Here is a 17,719-nt window from a genome sequence, read left to right on the forward strand (position 1 = left end):
GGCCGCTATCATCAACACAGTGAAGTGTGTGTACTGCCCCTCAAGATAGATTACTTTGAGTAACAACAAGTCCTCACAGGGTAAATAAACCCTATATGAGGTATGACATAGCAGTGAGGAGAGGTTACCTTCTTATAAGCGGAGGAAAGGCTCAGGATGGCAAGTTGTAACTAATCCAGGCCTTGTTTACGTGCGGTAAATGATGCTAATTTCTCCCATCTTTCAGCTGTTTGGATGTCGAGGAAGGACCAGTCTCAACACACAGCGAATTCCAGTGCTGATTGCAAACGGGGCACTTTTTTAACATCTTCCTCTCGCACACAGCAAACATTCAGGCTCTTTTAGAAAAAACTTACAACATTCACACTCAAATGGAATCAAATCAAATGTATTTGTAAAGCCCGCAAGTTAATGTCAACATGGTCCGGACAAGTCTTCTTTAAACAAGTCAAGAAGAAACATCACAATAAATCAAGAACAAAACATCATGAAATCCAAAATAAATGTAAAATAAATAAATGCAACACTCCCGGACATAGACCCAGCGAAGGTAAGGAAAAACGCACTAAAAACCTAGCAATAGGAAAAAAGCTAGAAGGGCCGTTCAAGGGGGGATCTCCCTTCTTAGATGTCGGTGATAGTAGTGTTGCTATGGATGATCGATGGGTGGAGAATAAAACAGGCAAAATAGTTGTACATGTAAATGACAAAAAAAATATATAATAATAATAATTTAGTTTGACTTTTTTGTTTGTTCTTTGTTATTTTTAATTTGTTTATATACATTTATTATTTGAACGGCTTAAGGCTATATATGTACTTGATGTTTGTTTGTTATGTTGCATAGTTGAAATAAACTTCAATCAAATCAAATCAAATCAAACATATACGTTTAATAAAACACAAATATGTACATGCAATAGCAACTGGGGTACATACGATTTTTTTTTAAACTTGACACTGACTGCACTCCTTGCATTGCTCGCATATGAGTAACAGTCCGCGTTTATGGAGTGTGGTAGTGTGAATCAGATAATTCATTTGATGCAGGATTTTTCTTCTGCTTGATGTCAAAGGTCAGATCAAATCTGTGTATCTCGCGGGTGTAAGATATTGAGAAAAATCTTTGAAATCTTTTTTTTAAGTGAACATTTATGGAATAAACAATTCTAATAGAGTTTACTAATATTGAATAAAATCTCCACACTCTTACCCAATCTAGCACTATTACTCAGTAGTACTAATTTATATATTTTAATTGATATATTTCATACCCAGTTTAATCACCTGTACATTGTGGGGCATTCTACCGAATTGGTTCAAAGTGCAGTCCCACAACAAGAAAAACTATTTAACAAAACAATTAAGTATTCAGACATAGATATTTACTAAGAATATGTTATGATCTATTTTAACCCAAGGCATTAAATTATATTGTGATGAGCTAAATATATACAAAATCATAATTTATAGGGTACTTTCTATTGGGGAGTAGCTGTCCCCAACCCTGATGTGTAAATTTCAATGTATGTAAATAACACTTATTTTTTTTTTAGATTTAGTTCAATGGTGTAATTTCGAAGATCTTCATGATTAAGTTTAAACAGAAGTTGAACGATTTAGATTTATTGTGGGTTTAATTTTTTTTATTAAAAAACTATACTCAAAAAACCTTGTCCCTAGTTTTCATGTCACTACCGAAACACAGGAGTTTTAGTCCATTGGCTGAGCCTGGTTTTTAGCCACACCCCTGCATTTTTGACCAGGCATTGACACTGCCTCCCTGTCGCTCATGGCTGCATGGTAAGTAGCTAAATCCCATACTTTTGAAATAAATGTGTTCCAAAGTCTGAAAATCGGTGTGTAACCGTAATAATTGTCACCACCGAACACATATTTTCTTCAATTAAGTAAACTTTTTTGGGGTTTCATGCAGAATATTATGTTTTTATGTGTGTACACCTCTTCAAAGATGTGTATGCTAGCCATGTGCTTGCTAGCATTCTTTAGTTATGCTCAAAGTTTGCCAGAATTGTCACTACCGAAACAGTCCGAAACAGTCACTACCGAAACATTATGGTAACGTTTCGGTAGTGACGTGATCATTCCGGTAGTGACAAAATGGAATGGTAAGTAGTTAAATCCCATAATTTTGAAATAAATGTGTTCCAAAGTCTGAAAATCAGTGTGTAACTTTAAGAATGGAACACATATTCTCTTCAACATGATGCAACTTTGCAAACTAAATACTGTGGTCACTACCGAAACACTGGGTGTTTTGTAAAAAATAAAGTATATTGAGTTATAAACTAAAATGTTATTATACTGATTGGTTAAATGTATGTTCAATTTCATCAACCATTAACTCTGAAATCAATATGATCAGTGTTATTCATTTTACAGAGAAAGATTGCATTTAGATTTTGATTAATTGTATCAATTGAACTTCGAAATTTGGTAAAATTTTCATTTGTATTGATTTAATTGTGAAAACCTTCAAGAAAAATTAAAAAAAATACTCTTTAGAGAAGGGAAGGAAACACAATCTTACACAAACTTTTTTACTATAGTGTATTATATGTTTCGGTAGTGAAACTTTTTGGGGGAGGAAAAACATTCCAAAAGATTCTGAAAATACAATATAAAAATTAACGGTACGCTCACTAGATATATGTACTTTAGATATGGTACAATATATATTCGGACCAAGTTTTTGGAATAAAACATAAAACATTTCTAAATATTTCCAACCTGACTTTCAACCAATTCGGTAGAATGGCCCATATTGCTATTGCACTTAACTGTACATTTGCACTCTGGTTGGATGCAAAACTTGTTTCCGTTGTATTGTACTTGTGCTGTATGATGACAATACATTTGAATCTAATCTAATCTAATCAGCCAGAGTTTGATTCAATATATTATCCTGATATTTGATGACATTCAACCTGATGATAAAATGGCTTTGATTGTTATCCTGCCCCATTGATATGAATGATATTAAACAAAAATGTACATGCCAAAGAAAATACATCAATAAACACTTTCTAAGAGGGTAATTGACCTATCTCAAACCCCGCCCTCTCTTCTTGATCCTCCAACCACAACTGTATCTCAGGGTCACCCTAAATATAGGCCATATAGCCCCGCCCTCTCTTCTTGATCCTCCAACCACAACTGTATCTCAGGGTCACTCTAAATATAGGCCATATAGCCCCGCCCTCTCTTCTTGATCCTCCAATCACAACTGTATCTCAGGGTCACTCTAAATATAGGCCATATAGCGCCGCCCTCTCTTCTTGATCCTCCAATCACAACTGTATCTCAGGGTCACTCTAAATATAGGCCATATAGCCCCGCCCTCTCTTCTTGATCCTCCAATCACAACTGTATCTCAGGGTCACCCTAAATATAGGCCATATAGCCGTCATCCATCCATAAGAGAACCACATACTAGAAAAGCTGTTTAATGTGAAATTGGTGATTTTATCTGCTGATACAAAGTGATTAAAATGTTCTACAACGTTTATCTGAACTCATATACACACTCTTACCAGATGAACATGCTTTTGAAAGTGACCCCCTCTCATCTATTTGAGCTATTCTCACCTAAACCCCATATACTGTGTTTCAGCTGACTGTGTTGTGTGTGTGTGTGTGTGTGTGTGTGTGTGTGTTCAAGTTCTTTAATAGTTGTCATACAGAAGTACAGAATACTTTCATACAAAATGCTTCTTACTGTTACGCTCCAGAGACTGTGCTAGACAAGATAGTATCAAATAACATAATAACATAATATAGCATGAATTTAGAAGAAGAAAATGAGGTCACAGTGTTCGGTATAGACATATGTACAATGTTCTGAGTTACCATATAATATACAATACACAATACTATGCAGTGTACTAATGTACAGTACTATCTAGTGCAAAGCAGAAATGGGATGAGGTACAATTTTAGGTACAATTTACAGTAAGGTGTACGAGTTGTAGTGCAATCCTTCATCCATAAATATAAAGTGTGGGGAGTGGGTGCTACAGTGTGTTTGTTTAAAGTGGGTGTGTGCTATAAGTGTGTGGAGTGGGTGCTACAGTGTGTTTGTTTAAAGTGAGTGTGTGCGTGTGGATGTGTGTGCTATGTGCGTTTGGTGGTTGTTGTTGTGTAGTGTTCATTCATTGTTCGTTTAGCAGCCTGATGGCCTGGGTATAGAAGCTTCTTCTGAGTCTTTCTGTGCTCGCCTTGAGACTCCTGTATCGCTTGCCTGACGGCAGCAGTTCAAAGAGGCAGTTGTTCGGGTGACTGGAGTCTTTAATGATTCTCTTAGCCTTGCCCTTGCAACGCTTGTAGTAAATGTTCTGGAGGGTGGGGAGCCCCCCTCCAATTGTGCGTTCGGCTGAACGTGTCACTCTTTGTAGTCTGCTTTGGTCTTGTGCAGTGCTATTCCCAAACCAGGAGGTGATGTTGCCGGTCAAGATGCTCTCTATTGTACATGAGTAGAAGTTCTTAAGGATCTTCTGGCTGACTTGGAACTTCCTTAGGCGCCTGAGGAAGTAGAGGCGTTGTCGTGCCTTCTTCACAACACTGTTAATGTGTGTGGTCCATGTCAAGTCCTCGGATATGTAGGCTCCGAGGTACTTAAAGCTGTTGACTCTCTCAACCGGTGCCCCGTCGATGCTGAGGGGGCTGTAGTCCTTGACCCCCGACCTCCTGAAGTCCACAATCATCTCCTTTGTTTTGCTGACGTTCAGGGAGAGGCTGTTTTCCTGGCACCATCCCGCCAGGACCTTGACCTCTTCCAGGTAGGCCCTCTCGTCGTTGGCAGAGATCAGGCCCACCACCACTGTGTCGTCAGCAAATTTGACGATTGTATTGCTACTCCGCTGAGCCACACAGTCGTGTGTGTACAGGGAGTAGAGGAGGGGACTCAGAACACAGCCCTGGGGGGCCCCTATGTTGAGGGTGATGGATGAGGAGGTGCAGTTGCCTGCTCTCACCACCTGGGGTCTGCCAGTCAGGAAGTCCAAGACCCACTGGCAGAGGTCATAGCCCAAGCCCAGGTCCCTGAGCTTGGCTATGAGTATGGAGGGGACTATGGTATTGAATGCCGAGCTGTAGTCGATGAATAGCATTCTCACATAGTTCCCCTGCCTCTTGTCCAGGTGTGATGCTGCTGTGTGCAGCACATGGGTGCGTGTGTGTGTGTGTGTGTGTGTGTGTGTGTGTGTGTGTGTGTGTGTGTGTGTGTGTGTGTGTGTGTGTGTGTGTGTGTGTGTGTGTGTGTGTGTGTGTGTGTGTGTGTGTGTGTGTGTGTGTGTGTGTGTGTGTGTGTGTGTGTGTGTGTGTGTGTGTGTGTGTGAATGTATGTGTGCGTGCGTGCACGTGCGTGTGCGTGTGTGTCTGTGTGTGTGCGTGTGTGTGTGTGTGAATGTGTGTGTGTGTGTGTGTGTGTGTATGTGTGTGTGTGTGTGTGTGCGTGTGCGTGCACGTGCGTGTGTGTGTGTGCGTGTGTGCGTGTGTGCATGTGTGTGTCTGTGTGTGTGTGTGCGTGTGTGCATGTGTGTGTGTGTGTGTGTGTGTGAATGCACATGCATGCCTCTGTGTGTTTCACACATCCCTCATTCTCACGGCCATGGATATACAGCAGCGATACAGCCAACTGATCCCTTGTCAGATCAGAGGCTCCCAGGAGACCCACCTCCCATTCAGGGGAGACAGAGTGACTGATCCATCACATGTAGCCTATAGGAAACAAAGGATTCAAACTGTCACACGATTTGCCAGACTGGAAGGTATCAGTGAAGTTATAAAATACAACCTTTGTGTTCGTTTGTGGGGTGGTCTGGAATGGATCTATCTCAAGCCCCGCCCTCTTCTCTTGATCCTCCAATCACAACTGTTATCAGAGGGAAGTTGTGATTGGAGGATCAAGAAAAGAGGGGGCAGGGCAGAGGCACCTTCTGACTTCTCGGTCTGTTGTCCTTTAATAAGGGTCCAACAGGCGCCACACCCTTTACTTGGCACAAAACGGCAGACATGACACGTCAAGTCCTCAGTATGTCCTCTTTGGTTAAGGGGCCGACGCCAATGCATGTTTTGCTCAAGTTATTTATTTATCTATTCTTTTTAAGCTGTATTGGCCTCTAACGTATACGTGTTATTACGCCAGTGTTCTGTTTATTGTTTGCATCATCATCATCATCATCATCATCATCATCCTCCTCCTCTTTATCATCATCATCATTATCATCATCATCATCATCATCAACATTGGCCTGTAGGTTTAACTTTTATGACACTTTTATCATGCCACTTACAAGTTCTGTACATCAAGTCAGCAGGAAGGGTACAACTCTGGCAGCTAAGGGTCAGTAACATTGTTCGTCAAACAGTGTCGAACTTGAGTGCTATGGTCTTGAGTGCATAGTAGTATAGAAATATTAGCATAGTAGGTAGTAATATAGGCATAGTAGTGTAGACATATTAGCATAGTAGGTAATAATATCGGCATAGTAGTATAGACATATTAGCATACTAGGTAATAATATAGGCATAGGAGTGTAGATATATTAGCATAGTAGGTAATAATATAGGCATTGTGTTTTTAGTCGATGGCGGAAAATTGGGCTGTCCTGACCTTGGGGAGCGAGGACAGAGAATAGCCTGCTTTGTTTTGATGACCCAGGAGCTCGTATAGGAGTGGATCTCAGGCTGGTCACCTTTATGGCTAAGTCAGTATTCAAGCACTCTCTTATGAACATTCTTACGGACTCTTGCAACTGTTTCTCAAGCCAGTAACGTCCCCAACCCCCTGTCTGTCACGGTGCCCCTCTCACCTCTCAAGCCTCTCGCCTGTCTGTCTTAATGCATGGATGGGTGTGCTACTCTCTGTTCTCTGTGCTTGTTCTGCTTGTTCTCATGAGTAAGTGAAAGATATGCCGCAAATGCTATAACGTAAGGTTATGTATATGTAGCAACCTGAAAATATGCCTATTATTCAGATGTGCTGACTTGCCTTTCATCTCCCCTTTGTGCACCAAGACATTCTAATTAGTTTCCACTGATATTCTCACGAACAATGACGCGAGCTCCTCCTCCTTCTATCGCTGGAATATGGATTATGAACAGGGTTACTGGACCATACTCTATCAGTCTTTTCCCTGTGTGACTAGTTGGCGGTACCAGCAGGGGGCGGTGGCAGGCAGAGAGTGTCGGAGAGAGATGGAAGGAAATATATGGAGGCGGAAGAGGGAAGGCAAGCCTCTTCTGTTTGGGATGCTGCTGTGAACGGTCGCAGCTGCAACGGGAGGTGCTTTGGAATAGCCCCGTTAAAGAACCCCCAGAGAGCCCCGCCGGAGCGAGCGACGGGTTATCATAGGAGTATCCGTGATAGTGCGTGAGTAAGAGAGACTAAGCCACGGGACTGACGTCCATAGTTCTCGGGTTACAGTAGCAGTGTGACGGTATAATTAGCGTGCGGCTAACGGCTATATCGACTCCAGTGCAACCCTAGCGCGAGGCGCTGAAGAAGACCGGTGGTATAGTCAACCACGTTGCGCCACAGTGTAATCGTGTAGCAGGTGGGCTGTTTGGGACCCAGAGTGTAGCTTCAGTGTGAGTGAGGGCGAGTTTATATATGCGCGCCGTCGACTCTGCACCGGCTGTTTACAACCATTCTGCACCGGCTGACTTCAGGCCAACACGGGAGATCGTCCCGACCGGCAGAGGTCACCAACACCCAGCACACGCTCTCAGCTCACTACTGCCCCTGCTCCAGCCCCGCCTGCTAGCACCCGCAACGAGAGCGTTCGACGCCATCTTGCCACCCGGACGGTGGTGGTGCGGCGCGGCCGCCATTTTGGGCTGAGTACAATTGAGCATCAATGCTCCGGATCTATTACACAGTACACAGTGTGGTGCAGCCTGCGGGCAAAGCTAACGTTGCTAACCACAGTTCTAGGGGTACCCCATTAACAATACATGCCGGCATTAGCATAGGACTTTGTTAGGTATTTGTGGGCCCACCTTGTGATTTCTTTTCATTTTCTTTGAGTGTGATAACGTGTTTGTGTTTAATAATATTTTCCCATCTAATTAACCCTTTCCCTGTGGGGAGGTTACAGACCTGGTGTATTATAAATAAAGCCTAGGGAGGTATTATTCTTGCCGTATAATTAAAGCCTGTCAGAGGTATTATACAGGGTGAAGACCCAGACGTGGGCGATGAGTCAAACACATTGAAGTATATTATCCCTGATATTAACCCAGAGGTGGGTGTATAATATACGTGTTTATGAGGTATGGGGTTACAAACGGAACTATAGTGGGACTTCAGTCCATTTGGTCACTATTATTAAATCAGTTTAACTGACCAGTAGAATTAACATTAAAGAATTAGATGTGAGTTCTGTGTGCGTGTCTATCCATGAGCCGTTTAACAACTCTTTTGGTGTGGGTAACGTTAACATAATTAACCCCTTCCTACCCCACTCTCCCCTTTTCATTGTAAGGTTTCTAGTGGTCATCAAGGGAGGGTACTGCTTGCGGGAGGGATGAATCTATTTAGGTATATCAGTCACTAGGTGTGGGAGGGCCCAAGGAGGTAATCAGGGAAGTGAGAGCGAGTTGGGGAGTACTGCTGACCGCCCCAGAGAGGCGAGGAGGACCAGAGTACCAAACCAGGTTGGTAAATCCCGGGCCCCATTCACTCCCACTACCGGGTCCCAGGTTGACGCTCCAGGCCCAAAGACGAGGGTGCAGTCAGACGGAGCTCTACTGTGTCCAGCTACCTTGTGACTGCCAGCAACCGTTCCCACGAAGCAGGGATAATCCACCCTGCTACATATATAACCAAGTTCTATGAATTATGGTGACGCTCAGCATCATTCTGCACGCACTTCACTTCGTGCATGAGCACTGAATAAAAAATTCCACAATGTACCTTTACATCCCAACATTCGTCTGGCCACACCCCTATCCGCTTACCTTCATAAGTAGGTGTGTGGTCACCTACTCGCCTCCTTCCCAAACTTTCACCACAAGGCGAGATCAAGGGCCGCAGCGGCGTCCTGATGCTGAGCGTCCCATAATTCATAGAACTTGGTTATATACATAACCTTACGTTCTATTTCATTATGGCTGCCGCTCAGCATCATTCTGCACAAGAGGAGCTGAGCGGGAGCCAAAGCTCGACAAATGTACCCCGCTGAGGCCCCCCACAACCATCAGACCGGGGAGGACCGAGCCCCCCGACCCTCCCTAATGGAGGATACCCTCCCTATTGGAGGACGGGAGGGAGACGGATACGACCGTGCGAAGAGGAACTCAAGCAACTCAACGCACAGGGTGAGCAGACCGCGGCTTGACCCCACGACTATGCACACACACAACCCGCATGCCACCAGGGAACGAACGGAAGGAACAACCCTCGTTACTGCCCCCAGAATCACGGGGTCAAGAGCAAACTCAACCCCGTGGCAAGGCCGTAGCAGCGGAGCGCGAAGGAAGACCCAGACCCACTGAAGGGACTGGATCCCCTGGAAAAAGGGGGCCCGGAGAGGTCAATGACGCCAGGCATCAAGACCCCACCAGGCGGTCACTTAGTGACACCGCCCCCCACATCGCCAGCGTATTCGGATAGAGCCCCTCCAAGAGCGGGCCCTGACCCCCCAATAGTACACTGCCTGGCACACTGACCCTGCAAAACAGGCAGTCAGCATGGCCGTAAGCACTCAAAAAAGGTTAACCAACGGAAGCAGGCAGCGCACCGGGGATACCAGGCAGCAGGCTGTAGACCTGAGCCTGGAGCACTGCGGACGAGACAGGCGCCAAAAGGGGTCAACTGAAAACAGCCCCCCCGGCGGAAGGGGCGTATGCTGGCGTTGTTGAGCACCATGACAAAAGCCTCCATCAAAAAAAACCACCCAGAGGGGTCGAGGCAGAGAAGGCTGACACGATTGGCAGACTTCATGAACGTGCAGGGGCACACTCAACCGGGTAACCCGGGAGTTGACTCTGCTCCAACACACCAGGGAATCAAGCACCCTCTCGGTACACAGACGGTGGTTGTTCCTATAACCCCTCAAGAAAAAACTTCAAAACACACCTGCGGGTATACACCAGCTATACCGCAGTACAAGTGTTTCAGTTTTCAAAAAAGGGTTATTCCAGGCCTACGGGTCGACGAAACATTACTTCGGACCGGGCCCGGCGGCTCGGGAAGCACACAGGGTTACCAGAGGAGGTCCAAAAGACCACCCCAACAGCCCCCTCTTCACCACGCATGAGAGAGGAGCGAAAATAATGGAGAACCAGCCCTAAGCTCACTGCACTTGGTATTCCCAGGCGGTCTCCCATCCAAGTACTAACCAGGAACGAACCTGCTTAGCTTCCGAGATCGGACGAGATCGGGCGTGTTCAGGTTGGTATGGCCGTAAGCCATTACGATAGTGCAGAGTACAACATGTACCCAACAAAGGGTCTCCATAACGCCTAACCCTGTGACACCCGGGCCGACCCGGCATTTTTCCCCCCGAAAAAAGCACAAGTCCCTCAGGGTACCAGAACAGCAGATCTGCATCCCCGTTGGACAACGGGTTAACTGATCTGGACCAGCGCGACCAGAACCAGTCCCGTGCCCTAACCACGCCGACATGCCCACTCCAGAAGAGGGGGTAGGTATGCGTGTCGATCTAAAACATGAAAAGAGGGCGCCACCCAGACGGTCCCATTTGTACCGCGCTCAGTGGCCCACCCCAAGGGCGTGAGACCCCTCTACCTATGTTCTGATCTATTCCGTTAACATCCCCCAGATATGAACGAGAATTCATCGAGACAACCTAGTAAACTGGCGCTCGGAAGAAACAAAACTCCATCCCAGTTGCCCTATAAAAACGCTGTTTGAGGGTGTGTAGTAGAGGATGCAGAGTAGGGGTCTTGGGGGTGTGTAGTTAGAAGATGCAGAGCGTAGCGGTCTTGAGGGTGTGTAGTTAGAAGATGCAGAGCGTAGCGGTCTTGAGGGTGTGTAGTTAGAGACCATTGAGGTAGGAGGGAGCGGTTCCTTTCACTGCATGTCAGGTCAAGGACCTTCAAGCTGATTGGTGTGACAATGCTGTCCATCATCAGAGCCGTGTACTATACATGTGATGGATCAGTCACTCTGTCTCCCCTGAATGGGAGGTGGGTCTCCTGGGAGCCTCTGATCTGACAAGGGATCAGTTGGTTGTATCGCTGCTGTATATCCATGGCCGTGAGAATGAGGGATGTGTGAAACACACAGAGGCATGCATGTGCATTCATACACACACACACACAAACACACACACAAACACACACAAACACACACACACACACACACACCACACACACACACACACACACACACACTACTAAGTGGACACAGACGCATGGACATACATTTACATCAACACACACACACACACACACACACACTCACATAGACACATAAAACATGCACACACAAACATGCACACACACGCACACAACTGAGTTGACACAGACACATGGACATACATTCACATCGACACACCGTTCAAAGCCTATACGCATGCTTGTCCTCGTCCGAGCACTTGCATGCACACACACACACACACACACACAACACACACACACACACACACACACACACACACACACGCACGCACACGCACACACACACACACACATCGGGGTGGAATGAGGTTTGCGGTGAAAGGCTGTTTGTTCTGCTGTGTCGCTTCGCCCGCAACGAGGCCTTTATAGGCATTCAGTCACACACCGCTCCCACGATCCGGCCTTTCAGCGGGCCCTCATACAGGAGCCACCGGGCCGCTCTCAGACCCCATCAGTTGTCCCTGAAGCCCCCCTATTGACGCCGGGATGGGAGAGAGAGAGAGGGGACGGGGGAGAGTAGCACAAGGATTGGTCACAGCGTGTTAACTGTCCTGTCGGTGCCTGAGTGTGGCCGTCCGACAGAGCACTGCACACAAAACAAACCAAGAGCTCGGTCTCTCGAGGTCCTCCTCGTCTGATTTAGGTAATGCTCTAATTGCCATTTACTTGACAATCAGAGCCCTTGGACTGAATGGAAACGCTTCAAGTCTTTGAGTCGGCAAACAAAGTCTCGGGTTAGAGGCCCGGTTTTCTATCAAAGTGTAAACAAAGGGGTAGTCCCGCCGCGGAAAAAAACTAAATATGAGACGGGAGGAATCAGGACTATATGGATATATGATGGCTAAACCTAATATTAAGATAAGATAAGATAAGATAAAATATTCCTTTATTGATCCCCTTGGGGACATTTGGGCATCATAGCAGCATGGGGGAGGGGGGAGGGGAGGTATAGATATGGGCAGGGAAATAGCAGAAAGACGTCAATATAAGCGATACAATTTTATCTGAATATAAAAATATGAGAAAAAATAAACAGTGTAAAGCATATAATTGACTCTGAATATAAGAATATGAGAAAAATAAACAGTGTAAACAAAGGCGCAAATGAGTGCCCTATCAGTTATACATTACAATGAATATAGGCAATAAATTATTATAATCTGAATGTATACTATGAGTAAGAGTGAAAGTAAACAGTATACACAAGGTGCAGTATACACAAGGTACCCTAACTGGCATGATATAAGTTTTACTATTTTATTACATTCTATAGCTGTGTGAAATGTGAAATGTTATGAGGTTATAATAAACATTGGACCTTTATTTTGAAGGGCTTTATTTTCCATCTACAGGACACACTCTTTAAGACTTTAAAGGAATACACCAACATAATGGGAAATGCGCTTACCGTCTTCTCCAGAGTCAGACAAGAAGATAGATACGAATTTCCTCTCTGTGTGTTCAGTAGAAAGCTAACCGGCTGCAAGCTAGCCTAGCTTAGCACAAATACATGGAAGCGGATACGGACCACTAGCCTAGCTTAAAACTCTGGGAGAGATGTTTTTGACCAACAGCTTTCAGCCAGATAGTTTTCTACTCAACGCACAGAGAGGAAATTGGTATCTATCTTCTTGTCTGACTCTGGAGAAGAAGGTACGCGTATTTCCCATAATGTTGGGAATTTCTGCCTCACTGTATGATGCCTAGGTATGTCCCTAGATATGTATTGTGTCCCTAGATATTGTGGCAGACCGGCTGGCATGGTAATAGAAGGCCGCTATGTATCGGCTAGGTACTGGGGCATATCATATGCCCATATTAGGAGATTCGAGGAGACTCCTGGCAGAGCAGAGCGTGTCTACCCCAATGCAGCGCACCTGTGTCAGACGCGCACAGGACAGGTGAGCGCAATCAAAGCCCAATCAAGAGGCATAGAAAATGGAGACAGAGAATCTTTGGAGTAGCTGAGGCGAAACCTGTATGGAAAGAGAAGACGTGAGTAAGAGCAGAGAGAGAGCAAAAAGAGGAGGAAGATTATTGTCTGTGACCAATGCTGTGTTTATCTGTTTTTGGATTGATTGATTGATTGATTGAAAACTTTATTAACAGATTGCAGAAGGGGTACAGTACGTACAGTACAGCTCAATACACACAATTGTTAAGGGGATGCAGACCAGAGAAAGACTTTTGTCTTGTTTACATCAGGGTCCCCCATTTTCAATTCATCATAACTGTTTGTGATATAAAAAGAGTCTAAAAAAGAGAGTATACATTTGATGTTTGACATTTGACATTTGGAAGGAAGACCCTGCTGTGTGATATAACCCCGATCGTCTGAAACCCCTGCTTGCCTGACGTCTCTTCTCCCGGATCAGCCCCCGCCCGTATGAGAACCGATCTTTGTGTACCGAACCCCGCTAACGGACCAAGACGATTCTCTTGTATTACGGACTGGCTGACGATCTCACTAATCTCTCCTTTTACCCTAAACGGCAATAAAACTGCTGTTAAACTAGCTTCTACCTTGTGCCGTGTTTTTTGTTAATTCCAATCTGGTGACAGCTCAAAACACCTCAGAGTCTGTCACAATATGTATGTATTATACCATTGTAACGGTTGTGACAACGTCACCTCAAACTTCAATGCCCCGAGGTGGGAGTCGAACCCCGGTCTCCCACGCCGCAGGCAACAACACAGACTGCTATACCAAGAGGTGAATTCACTTCTAAGTACTAGGTCTATGCGTCTTTTGAGGATGTGAGAGTGAGTTTAACCCATAGCACCACTACTCACCCCAGCCCTTCTTGACTGCGCTTCACGATACCATCCGTTACACTCACCCTCCTTAAACTCACTCCACTCCACCCAAGGCATCCGGGTCAATCGGCACCATTGTAACGGTTGTGACAACGTCACCTCAAACTTCGATGACCCGAGTGGGAGTCGAACCCCGGTCTCCCACACCGCAGGCAGCAACAGTGTCTATCTGTCTTTGAGGATGTGAGAGTGAGTTTTAACCCATAGCACCACTACTCACCCCAGCCCTTCTTGACTACGCTTCACGATACCATCCGTTACACCTATACTCTACATGGCCCATGCCCTTTCAGAATGACACACAGTTGATGGTACATCAGACCGGCGTCACGTCATCCGCCCTGATTTGGGATCGCCACGCCTCTTTTTAGGGGAAGCCTTGGGGGGGGAAAACGGGGATTAGACAGCGATTGCTCACAAACCACAACTTTAGGACAAAACAGACGGTTATGAATCACAGCATCAAGTCCCAGAAATAGTCAAAACCTCTTCGTGTTAGGTCACCCAGACATTCATGAATGTAATATTAAATGTCCAGAGATTTCCAGGAAATTAGGAAATCCCCTACAGCTGAATACCACAGGGGGAGACTGAAGGATACTTTTTTCAAAGTAGCGCAGATGCTCCATGGCTGCTAGTGTTGGTTAAGTAATTGCTTGACTTAACTTGACATACCACAATGTAATCGTTCTGCCGGCATTTTTATTTTTATTTTTTTTAATACACGCCAAATACAATTACGATCAATAGAAACAGTGTCTGTGTTCTCTGCCCAAAAATATGCGCGGCCATGAAAAAAGATCGATGTGCCCGTCTGATGTATGTTTTCATAGCTGTCATGTTGGATTGTCTTGACTGTGGGCCAGGAGCAATAACACACACACGCACACACACACACACACACACACACATACACACGCACACGCACACACGCACACACACGCACGCACACACACACGCACACACACACACACACACACACACACACACACACACACGCACACGCACACACACACACACACACACACACACACACACACACACACCGCTTCACAGAGCAGCTCTGCACCCCCGGAGCAACGGACACGTCAGGACACGACCGGAGGAATCCCAAGGAGCTCTGTCTGTCTGTCACCCCAGGGACCAAGCCTCTCTTTGGGGGTGCTGGTTGTGATTTAACTTCCCTAAACACCGGAGATGTTTTGTTTGCACTGGCACATGTTTTGTTGACAGACGTTACTTTAAACACCATTAATCATAACTTTATGTGAATGGAGGGCAAACCTAATGACACGCTTGTGTGACGTATCCGAGTGGTGCGTGCAAAGGCATAATAATAACATTTGATTGAGTCGTCAGACGGTTTCGTCTATTCACAGAGAGCGCGTCCCTCCATTGCTATAATAAAGTTTAAAAAAAAAAGTCTCTTCTCAGACTCCAGTCTCGCATGAGAGACTAATCTTTCCTTTCTGTTTCCTATCCGCCGGGGGGAACATACCGTGTAATTTGTACCCAGTCAGCACGGAGCCACCACCAGACGTATAGCCGCCCGCGCGGTTGAGAGGTCTCTCGTTGACACTTTGAACCCAGTCCGCTGAACACCTGGGCCCCCTCTCTCTCTCTCTCTTCATCTCCACGGGGGCCCGAACTACAGGGAGCCGTCCTGCCGTGCGGTCGGTGCTGATTATCTGCAGACCCAGCTTCTTCCGGGCCTCACTCGTCCAAGGCTGTAACGTCCCACCGGTTCATGGACTGTTCTCCCACTGCTCTACCTCTCCCCGTCCCTGTATGTTTGTTCCTTGTATTTCTGTTCTTTCCCTTTTCTCTCTCTTGCTCTTCATGTTCCCCTGTTAGTCTAGTGTTACTCTTCTTGTCTTGTCTAGTGTTACTCTTCTTGTCTTGTATTAGGTTATCTGTTTAGTCTTTTAGTCTTTGTAGTTACTGTCGGTTATTAGGTTCTCAGTTTAGTGTCTGTACTAGTCTGCTTGTTTTGTCCCAGTGTATGGTGTTTGTCTTGTCGTCCATAGTTGTAGTTCCTTGTGTTGTTTCTTGTAGTTCTTGGTCTATTCTGTTTCCCCTCCCAGGTGTCTCCAGTTGGAATCATCCCAGGTGTTTCTCGTTTGTCATTTGTTCCTGTGTATTTCAGTTCTTTGTTGCCTGTTCTCTGGGTCGGTTCATTGTCTCTACTACTCTGTCTATGTTGCTCGTTCCATGTTTCAAGTTCCATGTTGTCAAGTAAGCGTCCCCCATGTTTGTACTTGTTTGTGTTTACTTTCCCCCTCTTCCAGTTGTCACTGAGAGGTTTTGTTTTGTTAGTTTTGTTCCCTTGTTCTGTTTATTAGTTTTGTGTCATTAAAACCCTTGGACTTGCTGCCCTCTCCACTTGTCTGCTATTGGGTCCTACGTACACCACCACCCTGTGACAAAGGCAGACTTTCCAGGATGCTATGTGTACATCGACTGACGTGTCTTCTCTCGCAGTCGCACGCAACGGAATTCCGTTGCTAGGGAACAGTTTGTACCCAAATGTATTTCCTGTCAACTGTTGCATTAGCAAACGCTGCAACAAGGAGACCGTAAAAGAAGGAAAGCTCATCACGTCACGTGTGTAGCGCGTGAACGCACACCGGTGCCAAGTGTGGAAACTTTCAGTTCGCCCAACGTTGAGTTGAATGAGATCATTGCCTCGGATGGCAGAATCATCAGCAATTTATTGCATTGTTAACTAGCTAACATTTGATATATTGGTATATTTCCTCAGATGTTTTGAATTTTAATGCAGGCTTCAATAAAACTGCCAAGTTCCGAGCAGAGCATAGAACGCTGGTATTGTGACGTGATGACCCTTCCTTCCTTTTATAGTTTCCTTGACTGCAACAGGAAATGAACCTGGGTCCTCTTTAGAATGTTATTGTTGTCACTTTGAACCCGTCTAGACACACGAGCACACATGCACATACACACGAGCACACATGCACATACACACAAACACACATACACACAAACACATGCACATACACACAAACACACATGCACATACACACAAACACACATGCACATACACACAAACACACATGCACATACAGAGCAATATATGTGGTCACTTATTGGAGAATAAAAAACACTTCTTTTCAAAACACATTATTTCTTACGCTTGTTTATTTTCAACAAAGGAACAAAGCAGAACATTTCTGGCAACATACTGAATATAAAAAATAAAGACTTTGCGTGACTGAAATGTACTTACATATACGTTTTGGTGTACAGTACAATAATAAAAATGTGTTGGACATGAAACGTTTTTAGGACAAGGTCACAAGATTACACATTTACAAAAACCATTTACAGCAAAATAACACCTCAAACTAAATACAAGAACGCCTTCATTGATTCAAATTCTGTATAAAAAAAACTAAAGTCAGCATACTGTCAACATGCCACGTCAAACTTCAAAGTTACAGCACTCACAGGGGTAAATACTGATATAAATATGATATTCACAGAATATAGTTTT

This window comes from Notolepis coatsorum (genome assembly GCF_963971535.1).
Source record: "Notolepis coatsorum genome assembly, chromosome: 1".
Classification (NCBI taxonomy): domain Eukaryota; kingdom Metazoa; phylum Chordata; class Actinopteri; order Aulopiformes; family Paralepididae; genus Notolepis; species Notolepis coatsorum.